The 11,000-nt window shown below is 45.5% G+C and overlaps 1 pseudogene; it reads right to left on the bottom strand.

Annotated features, from left to right (window-relative positions):
• Window positions 1-1,510: 1,510 nt before the first annotated feature.
• Window positions 1,511-3,235, bottom strand: LOC104607879 (putative pentatricopeptide repeat-containing protein At3g15930 pseudogene; annotated as a pseudogene).
• Window positions 3,236-11,000: the final 7,765 nt, after the last annotated feature.

The raw sequence follows: 11,000 nt of genomic DNA on the forward strand, positions 1-11,000 counted from the left end.
GTCTCATATCATATAAGGTTTACCTATAGCTTTGCCCTTTTGTCAGGGAAAGCTTGGCGATTTGGAAAAAAACAGCATGGGCTGTTTCAGAGCTTCATCTGTATGACACATTAGCATGGGTATGGGGTAGTAACGTAGTGTCATGGGGAGGAAGCTTTAACAGCTCGGGCTGTTTTCTCCGTACAGCCAAGCTTTTTCCCTTTTATCTTTACCTGTGCAGGTGCCCTTATACTAGTTAAAATAAAATCCAACATGCCAAAACTAAACCTAAGGTTTGAAACTTTGGATGACTATAAACAGCCAAACTCTGTTGGAGTGTTTGATTGTCTTCCTTGCCTTAATTTCAATCCGATTGCAGAGCTCTCTTTACGCGACTCTCCTGCCGCTCAGTCCATTTCATCCCTAGACCGGGCAACCACGCTGCTCATCTTGTTTGTGGTCAAGCACGTCCTGAAAATGTTTTAACAGATTTACCTGGTCCGTTTTGCCTATTTTTTAGCTGATGCTATAAATATTGATGTATTGAGCAGTTATATTGAATGAATTGATTTGTCTTTTGGCTTCCCTGAACCTCTTTTCCAATGTTCAGAGGGTTCACCTGCACTTGTGCAAGTCGGTAGAAAGAACTTGCACTGCAGCCTAGGAGAGCCTACCCTGCTCTTGTCCAATATGCATTATGAGAGTAGCTACGATCTTTCAGGTCTGTCAGGAAGGATAGAATGCAAGCACACCACTGATACAAGAAAAATAGGAAGTTGGAGAAAAAGTTATTAGGGAATTATATACAATTTCTTAATGTCTTTCTTTCAACTTTCCATTTCTCTCTTATTTTCTGATAAACCAAACAGAGCCTCATCATTATCATCCAGATCTCAATTATATTAACTCTAGGAAACCAATACAAACTATATTGATGAATAAAAATATTAATTTTACATATGTAACTCGAATTGGGCCCAACCAAGTTGCAGCCCTACTCATCGTGGTGTTACATTCCCATTTCTTCTTTATGTAAGCTCCACAAAATTTCACAAGTGCTTTCTTTCGCTCCACAAATTTCCCTAAACTTTGTGTTTCTCTCTTATTTTTTATCAAACCAAAACATAGTCTTGACGTTCAAAACTTGTATTTGGTAGAGATGATGCAGCTTGAAATGGGAACAGCATGCTTGGATAAGGTTTTACATAAAGGACCTAAACGTTTTTTTGAATCCAGAAGCCGTTCCTGCTGCACTCCTATGTGTATGACTAGCAGCGCTTATGTGAAATGCCTTACTAATGTCGTTCTATATGTTTCATGCATGGATGTCAGAGTTTGAACCTTGTCGTTCTATATGTTTCATGCCTACCCTCTTGAACCATGGCCTGACCCAATACAACCCCTGCAGGGGCATACCGGGAAGGGCCTGATACGATACGTAACAAAATTTTAAACCTTGAAATTAGAAATAAACAGAACCAAACAAATTAAGAATGAAAAAAAAAAAACGAAATTTGGATATATGCATTCCTTAAACTGGATAGTTAGTCATTTCTTTTGATTCATATGCCTGTGAATTTTCAATGTTTTCCACTTGTATAAAACTGATGCCTGCCTTCTTTCTCATATCAAATTCCTTCATGCTACTTCTTATCTCCACAGCTTTGTTCCATTTTCCTGTCAATGCATAGAAATTTGCTAACAATACATAAACCTCATGGTTCTGAGAACCCAACTTGACAAGTTGTTCTGCAATCTTCTCTCCTAAACTGATATCAGAATAAATCATGCAAGAACTAAGCAGAGTCTTGTAGGCTATAACTCTATCTTCTGTGGCCATGGCTTCAATGAACTCTTCTGCTTGGTATAACAACCCGCCTCTACTCAACAAATCTATCAGGCAGTAAAAGTGCTCAATCTTGGGTTGGATTTTATAAATCTCCACCATCCTACCAAACAAAAGGAGGCCTTCCTCAAGCAGACCTGATCGGCTGCATGCTGTCAAAGCTGCAACAAATGTAGTTTCATTTGGCTCTATACCTTCCTTTTCCATCTGCTCAAACAATCTCAGAGCTTTGTGCCCAAGCCCATAACTGGCAAACCCTGTGATCAACGCAGTCCAGGTGAAGATATCCTTGTGCTCCATCTTATAGAACGCTTTTACAGCTTCCTCCAGACTCCCACATTTGGCATACATATCAATCAGTGCAGTTCCAACAAAAACATCTATTCTTATATTCCTTTGCATGATAAATCGATGATGAACCAGCCTTCCTAATTGCAGTTCAGATAAGCTAGAGCAAGCTGAAAGCACACTCACAATAGTGGTCTCATCTGGTGTTACAAATTCTTTCTCCATTTTTTCAAAAAGTTCTAAAGCATCCTTTGGACGCTTGGCCTTAACATAACCATGTATCATCGAGTTCCATGAAATCAAATCTTTAACAGGCATCTGATCAAAGATGCAACGAGCTAAATCTATTAAACCCAACTCTGTGTAGCCATTGATCAAAATTGTATGTGACGCAACATCTCTTCTGTCCACCATTTCATGAAACAACTGAATTGCAGAATCCATGTCACAACCTTTAGCATACATACCCAATACTGCATTCTCCAATTTCAAGTTACGTCTAATGCCCAGTTTTATTAAATAACCGTGGATTGATCTTCCACACCTTGTATCTCCTACCTTTGTACAACCCGACAATACCACAGCAAGGGTGATTCCATCAACTCCAATGCCATTAACCACCATTGTCTTAAACAGAACCAAGGCTTCAAACCATGAATTTGGACTTGCACTATAACTTGATAGAACCGAATTCCAACTTGCCAAGTCTCTCTGAGGCATTAAATCAAACACAAGTCTTGCCTCTTCCATCATGGCTCCTGACCCATAAAAATGAATGAGAGAATTCTGTATATAAATATCTGACTCTAGGCCAGCCTTTATGATATGGGCATGGATTTCTCTGCCCTTTGGTAAAGAAAGTAGACGAGTGCAAGACTTGAGCAATGCAGGAAATGTGTGATTATCAGGAGAGATAGAGCATGCTCTAATGAAGTAGTTGTATATGAAGACGGCTTTGATGGGTGTTGGGCTCTTAGAATAGGCTCTAATGATACAATTCCAGGTGACAATACTGTTGATGAGACCAGTTGTAATGGATTTGGCGAAGATTTGGGCGAGTTGATCGACGCTTTGGGTTGAAACTTTGAGCGCTGAAAGGATAGCTTTCAAGTGCCTTAACATTTTCTCCTCCGTTGGAGCTGAAATTTGGCCCCAGAATTGAAGGTTCCGGATCTGCTACAAATACAAGATGGAGATGTCAGATGTGGGCCCTTCCTGGGTCCCAGCCATCTTGCCACATGGAAATTTTCTGGGTGCAATCCTTAACCCGAAGAACATGGCTTACACAAACCGGATTGAGAAATCAGGTGCTGAGGAAATCAATCTAACCCAGCTCTGTGGAGGACGGCCAAGCCAGGTGAATACTGGATTATTTGAGGTCCTAGGTAGGGGTGCCAATGGACGAAATCGGATTCGGTCCTCAGACCGTTCACACATTCCTTTGCACCCTTGTATTGGGAATATCTTTCATGAAAAAAAGCATACAAGTATAAAGATATTCTCAATGCTTGGCTGTAAACAAACTGTGAGAATGATGTGAATATGATCTTGTGAGCAACTGAATCCGATTTCTCAATGGACTGAGTTTGGGTTGGGTGGTTGGGCCTGTCCAAATAAAAACCAATTTGAAGGACAGATGAACTAACATATGTTGAACCGGGCCAGTTCAGTATCATTGGTTTAAACTTCAAAGTATTTATTGAATTGGATTGGACCTGATCTGTCCTGTCTGTAATAGATTTATATTAAATTGGGTCGGGTTGTAATATCCAGTTCATTGACAGAAGATAAGAATACGGGTCAATAGACCAGATTTGGATTGAACGACCCAGTCCAAATTAAAACCAATTTAAATAGATAGGACGGTCCAAACATTGAATTGGACCAGTCCCCATATTAGATACCCGATCTATTGACAGCTTTGAAGCTCTACTTTTACACTTGAACAAGTGTTCCTTGCTTAGCACTGAAAATTTGTCTATGCTAGAGTCCTGGTCTGAACCACAATTCCACACAAACCATGACTTTCTTGGCAAATTTTCCATCAATAGTTCTTTGTTCTTTTGGTAATTAAAGACCATCAAAAGTTCAAAATCATCCTTTGAGAGGTCTACAAAAAGCCATTAATGCACAAATAAATTCGATCTACAAAAGCAAATAATATGCAACTAGGACTGTTGATTGTGTAGCTATTCTGTATATATATATTCAAATCTCCAATTGTATGACTAGCAACTGTCATCAATGTAGAAAACCTAATACACATTCTGTTAATATTTAATCCACTCTTGAACTATGTTACGATGTATTTTGTTTATTTTTAATGGGGTGTTCTTTTTTTGGATTTTGAGTGGGGAAAAATGGTTAATGGGATTTTAGTTCCCATTGACCAAGAATCCTATGTTCATTTTTAGATTTATGTGGGGACCAGTAAAAGTTTATTTTCCTGGTGGGTAAATAATTTTTCCACCTAGGGGAAAATTGCTAACACTTGAATGGGACAAAAATGCCCATTTTAATAATGGATTTTTATGGATAAAATGGTCATTACCTTATTTACCTAGGAAATAAAAGAACATGGGTAAATGCACTTACCCGGGTAAGTGCTTCCAAGGAAAAACTTACCCAGGTAATTGTATTTACCCGAGTAAGTAATTTACCGAAAAGCAAACAGGGCCTAAGTGAAAAAACATATAGAAAGTCTGCAATAACAACTACATAAATGCTTTGTAAATTGAAAATGGTCAAATATCTTTAAAAATATGGTCGAATATGGCTTGTTGTTGCTTATGGGTAAAGAACCCTAGGTCATTAATAAATTCTGTCTATTGATCCAAAAATTTTAAGAAACGAGGCTGGTGAATCGATGGAGGTGATGGGCTATAAGGATCATGGTTTTTAAAACCGACATGGTGATCGACCTAGTCAGGGGTCCGGTTCTCGGGTTGAACGGTTCGATTGTTCGAATCGAACGCTCGGCCCGTTCTGACAAAAAAATAAAAAATTCAAAAAAATAAAAATGGTCAAAACCGTTCGAATGGTTCGAACGGTCAATTGCTCGGTTCAGCGGTTCATTAACCTTCGTTGACCAAAATCAACAGTTTTGGGAGGGAATCTGGTTTTTGGGGAAAACGGAACTGGTCACCTGTCTGATTCCCGGTTTTTCCGGTCCGACCGTCTGGTCCGATCGTCCGGTCCGGTCCGGTTTTGAAAACTACAATAAGGATTGACAGATGGGTTCTAGATTTACTACCCACAAATTGTTTTCACGAATGACAAGGGAGATATTCTCAATGTGCAGCTATAATGTCTTGTGAGTAGAGATGTGGGAACAGCTCGTGGGTATTAGATATGAGCCCCTGACAGATTGCACTTAGTAGAATGGTAGATGATTCAGAGCAACCAAGGCTCGTGATCCAAAGGTATGGTGTGGCTAACTTGATGACCCACATGCAAAGTGACACAAACTTGGGTAAACACTTTGAAATGTACTTGTGAATAGAGGTGTCATTTGGACTGGATTTGGTCCAATCTGATCCGGTTGAATATGAATCACTACAGATGGACCAGGTCCAATACAATCTGATGAATACTGCAAAACATCTTGGACCAGTCCAATTCAATGTTTAGACCATCCAATCTGTTCAAATTGGTTTCAATTTAGATTGGTTTCAATTCAAACTTGGTCCATTAACACCTATATTCTTATCTTCTATTAATGGACCAGATATTGGTTAAATCTGACCCAATCCAATATAAATCCATTATGGATGGACCAAGTCCAATCCAATCCAATAAATACTTTGGATCATTAAGTTTGGATTGATCCAATTCAATATGTCTTATTAGTCTGTCCAATCCATCCAAATTGATTTTGATTTAACTGGGTCCAACCCAAAACTGGTCCATTAACACCCCTACTTGTGAAGATAGACAGCAAGTTTGAGGTTGTGGTGCCAAGGAGGTTCCCATTGGTGTGCTTGGCTCAAGCCAAGAAAGAAAAGAAAAGGAGATGATGATGATGATTGGTCAAAGTTGACTTGCAAGTTGATTGAAGCTATTAATTTGAGTGCACATGCTCACATAACCCATGAATGTGGGTGTCGGTGGTACTTACGTGATACGTTGTACAATTGAAACAATCTTAACATGACCAACTGGTTTTGATTTCTAGCAACAACAAAAAAAATTATTCACATGGGATAATACCCCATATAGTGTGTTATATACAATATGAATGTATTTAGTTTCACTTGTTTTTGAAATTGTGACATTGACCAAATTAAAAAAATAAAAACAAAAACAAAAACTTGTTATTAAACCCTGATTTCGTTTCGAAAGGCAAAACCAAGTTAATCTTGTCTAGTAAGACTGCAATCAGTTTAGATGTGAATTCAACAAGAAAGAATGCAGAGAATAGAAGAAGAAGAAGAAGAATAAGAGAAGGAGAAGAAGAGAAGAAGAGAAGAAGAAGAGAGAACACGAAGAGGAGAAAATTTCAGAAAAAAATGTGGGTCATAACATAGGTTGTCGCCCTACTCAACTATTTATATTAATGATTTACAATAAGGTAAAAAACTAGTATTACCGCTACTGCTTACATTTTTCTTTAAACCCCAAAGTTTACTCGTAGTGGAGGGGTGGTCACCGCAAATTTATTCATATGTAATAAAAAACCTCAAAGGGGGGTGATGAAGGGAAATTTGGCCCGACCTCGCGATCGCCCAACACGTGGCAAAGGCAAGCAGCTCGGGACAGTAGAGCGCCCAAAGCGAACATCGGAAGCAAGTCCAAACTCACTACCGAGCCCGAACTCTAGACCGCTGTACTTAGTCCGAGCTCCTTGATTGAGAGCAAGCTCCCTGTTAAGGGTCCAAGCTCCCTATTTAGAGCGAGCTCCCTACTAGGAGCCCGAGCTCCTTGTTAAGAGCGAGCTCCCTGTTAGGTCTGAGCTCCCTAAGAACCCGAGCTCCCCAAGTCCGAGCTCCCTACTAGGAGCCCGAGCTCCTTGTTAAGAGCAAGCTCCCTGTTAAAGGTCCGAGCTCCCTAAGAACCCGAGCTCCCCAAGTCCAAGCTCCCTACTAGGAGCCCGAGCTCCCTATTTAGAGCAAGCTCCCTGTTAAGGGTCCGAGCTCCCTATTAAGAACAAGCTCCCTACTGGGAGTCCGAGCTCCCTATTAAGAGGGAGCTCCCTACTATGAGCCCGAGCTCCCTGTTAAGAGCGAGCTCCCTACTGAGAACCCGAGCTCCCTGCAAGGAGCCCGAACTATACTGGGCCCCAAGCCTCACAAAGCTGACCCGAGCTGGCCCACGGAAGCTCGGAACACTCCAAACCGAACTCAAGACACCTCGCTCGCCACTCCAACACTTCACTTCCAAAGCACCAGGCCAGCCGAACGTACCCGACACCAAGGACGTCCGTATCCAAGGGCGACGCGCCTGACTGATTTGGAATCTGACGCCTGATAGCCGCATTTCAAACGGCTTCCTGCCACCGCCACCTACAATCGTCGTCACTAGCCGTAGAGACGGCTCCGACAAAAGGAACAGTGGCGGTTCTGGCCGGCCAGAGGAAATGACACCCGAACTGGCAGGAGTTCAGAAGTAATCATGCCCGACCTGACGGAGGCCTGGAAGTGAGTGCGCGAGGTGGTTATAAAAGGCTTCTACCCCCCCAGGAACGAGGTATGCTAACTTTTGCGCTATCTGGTTTATCTTGCCTTTGAAGGATTCTAACTTGAGCTTTGGAGCCCTTACGCCGGGTTCTCCCCGGAGCTTCTCTTCTCCTTCCGTTTCAGGTCCCTGTTACTCAGTTCAGAGGCAAGATCATCGACAGCTAAGACCGGCCAGATTGTGCATCAACAATTGGCGCCATCTGTGGGAACGCTTCAAAAGGCCTCCCTCCAAAACTTTCATACCCTTTCCTTCTTCTCTGAAAAACTCATTACTCATGGCCTCATCCAGCAACACCGGACGTGGCACAGAGACAAACACCACCGGGGAACAGCTCCAAGTTCCCGTGGTGTGTGTTGGGCAGTTCACCATCCCCCTCACGGTGGATGGAATCCCCAATCTGACTACGCCACAAGCAGTGGCACCTGTAAGCCTACCTTCCGCAAACATCCCCTTCCCTCTTCCCATCGAGACTACCTTCACTGAACCAACCGCCGTCCCCCTAGCAGCTAGCCAAAATCGGTTGGACGACTTGATGCAATGCATGCGGGTAATGCAAGCCCAGATGCAGCAGTTCCAGCAACACCAGCTTCACCAGCACCAAGTGTTGCACAACCTCTCCCAATACCACTATCAGCAGCAGTTCCCCCAACTGACACTGAACCAACCACTACTTCCACCTCGCCACCCTGCCCCGAAGCCAGTAAAGGCGCCTCCACCAAGGAAAGGCCCCTAGGCCCCAGAACCCCCCAAACAGCCAGGCCTCGTCTCCAGGCCGGAGAGAAAGAAAAGTCATCCCCGCCTCGCGGCTCGCAGGCGGATCAGGAACCTCGCCCGCGAGGTCAGCACCTCGGGTCTCCAAACCGGAGTCCCCAGTGGTGGAAAACCGATTCGGCGCACTGGCAGCAGCGGACTACCAGCACTCTGAGCCCATCAAGCTCGATAACACGGAGGCCAGCAGCGCCAGTACAAGGCCCACTCAGCAGCGAAGGCGCCGTTGAAGTCGACGAACTGCCACCCGCGTCCTATCCGAGCTCAGAGGCAAAGGCGAGACGAGCTCGGACAAGGTAGGAGTCGCCCCAATTCTCTCAGTTCCTTCCCCCCTCGCCTCAGAACTCCTGGCAGTCCCCTTGCCCAGAGATTTCAAGCTCCCGCCCCTGGACAAGTATGACGGGTCCTTCGACCCCAATGACCACGGGGACGCTTTCCAGTCCCAAATGCACCTCGCCAGAGCCAACGAATCATGAATGTGCGTGGCCTTCACCACCACCCTCAAGGGGGTAGCACGCACTTGGTACAGGAACCTGGCCCCCGGATCGATAAAGTGTTGGGCTCAGTTCGTGCAGGTCTTCATTGCACACTTTGTCACCAGCAAACGGTGCCCCAGAGCAAAGGAAAGCATCTTCGGAGTAGTCCAAAGGGAAGGAGAACCCATACGGGGCTACATCAAACGATTCAATGAGGCATGCTTACAGATACCTCGGTTAGACCCCGCAGTGCAGCTCGCCGCAGCAAAAAGAGGGGTGACGCACAAGGAATTCAAGTGGCACATGGTAGCTAACCAGCCCGCGACCGTGGCCGAGTTCCTCAAGCTCGCGGACAAGTTCATGAGGACGGAGGAGGAAATCAACCAAAGAACCGAGGGCGGAAACGAGAAAAGAAAGAGGGACGGCGAGCCCTCTAGCTCGGCCGACCGAAAAAACCCGGCCCGGGACCCAAAACCGAACCAGTCGTTCCGAGCTCCCCTGCCAGCTCGGACGGATTACACGCCACTGAACACGAGGCGGACCGAGATCCTAATGACGATCAAGGACGCCCCCTTCATGAAATGGCCACCTCGCCTAAAGGGAAATCCGAACGAAAGAAACAAGAATTTGTATTGTAGTTTCCATAGGGACCACGGTCACAGTACCGAGCAATGTAATAACCTCCGAGACGAGATAGAGGGGCTCATCCGTCGCGGATACTTAAGAAACTTTGTACAGCACAACAATAATAGCAATAAAGCGGATCAGCCGGGCGAACACTTAAAAGACGCCCCAGAGACTAGCAGCAGGCCTGCCGAACCGATGCAGCGACAGCCTCCGGCAGAAAGGCCAATTCGGGGAACCATCCATGTAATTGTGGGAGGTTCGGTGGTGGCGGGGTGCACATCAGCGGCATCCTGGACCTCAGTTCGCGAAGAGGTTCTCGAGGAGCGGAACCCCCCGAAGAGGCTGAAGACCGAGGAGCCGATCCTCTTCACAGAAGACGACGCACGGGGAGTTCGCTACCCTCACGATGATGCACTTGTCATTAAACTCAGGATCAGCGACTTCGAAGTTAGGCGCGTGCTCATAGATTCAGGCAGCTCGACGGACATCCTATTCAAGTCGGCGTTTGATCGGCTACAGCTGCCAAGGAGCGAACTAAAACATGCAAGCACTCCCCTGGTGGGCTTCAGCGGAGAGGAAGTCAGGCCCCTTGGAAAGATAACGGTGCCCGTGGAAGTCGGCACGTGGCCTTGTGCGGTCAGACTCAACCACGATTTTCTGGTGGTCGCGACCCCCTCCCCATACAACGCCATAATAGGACGGCCAATCACGCATATCCTGCGGGCGGTGGTCTCTACCTACTATTTGGCAATGAAGTTCCCTACGGACTTCGGTGTGGGGGTAGTGCGGGGCGACCAGCTCGAGTCCCGCCAGTGCTACGTCGCCGCCCAAAAAGGCAAGTCCAAGCCGGCCGGCAACCTCGATCTGGAGCGGCCTACGGAGCAAGGCGAAGAATGATCCTCGCCAACAGAAGAAACAGTCGCGATCCCGACCTCACCTACGGACCCAGCTCGCGCACTCCAGATTGGTGCTTCTGTCAAGGAACCCCTACGGACCGAACTGGTAAGTTTTTTACTCCAAAATTTAGATATTTTTGCATGGTCCGCGGCCGATATGCCCGGTATTGACCCTAGTCTTATAACTCACAAACTTAACACTGACCCTTTAGTCAGACCCGTTAGACAGAAGAAACGGAACTTAGCCCCGGAGCGCTGGAAAGCGGTCGACGAGGAAGTCGAAAAGCTCCTCGCGGCAGACTTCATAAGGGAAGTCCATTACCCGAGCTGGGTGGCCAACCCTGTGCTGGTGAAAAAGGCGAACGGCAAGTGGCGCATGTGCGTCGACTACACCGACCTGAACCGAGCTTGCCCGAAAGACTGCTTCCCCCTTCCTATGATCGA

The sequence above is a fragment of the Nelumbo nucifera genome, chromosome 7 (genome assembly GCF_055504915.1).
Source record: "Nelumbo nucifera cultivar China Antique chromosome 7, China Antique-T2T, whole genome shotgun sequence".
NCBI lineage: Eukaryota > Viridiplantae > Streptophyta > Magnoliopsida > Proteales > Nelumbonaceae > Nelumbo > Nelumbo nucifera.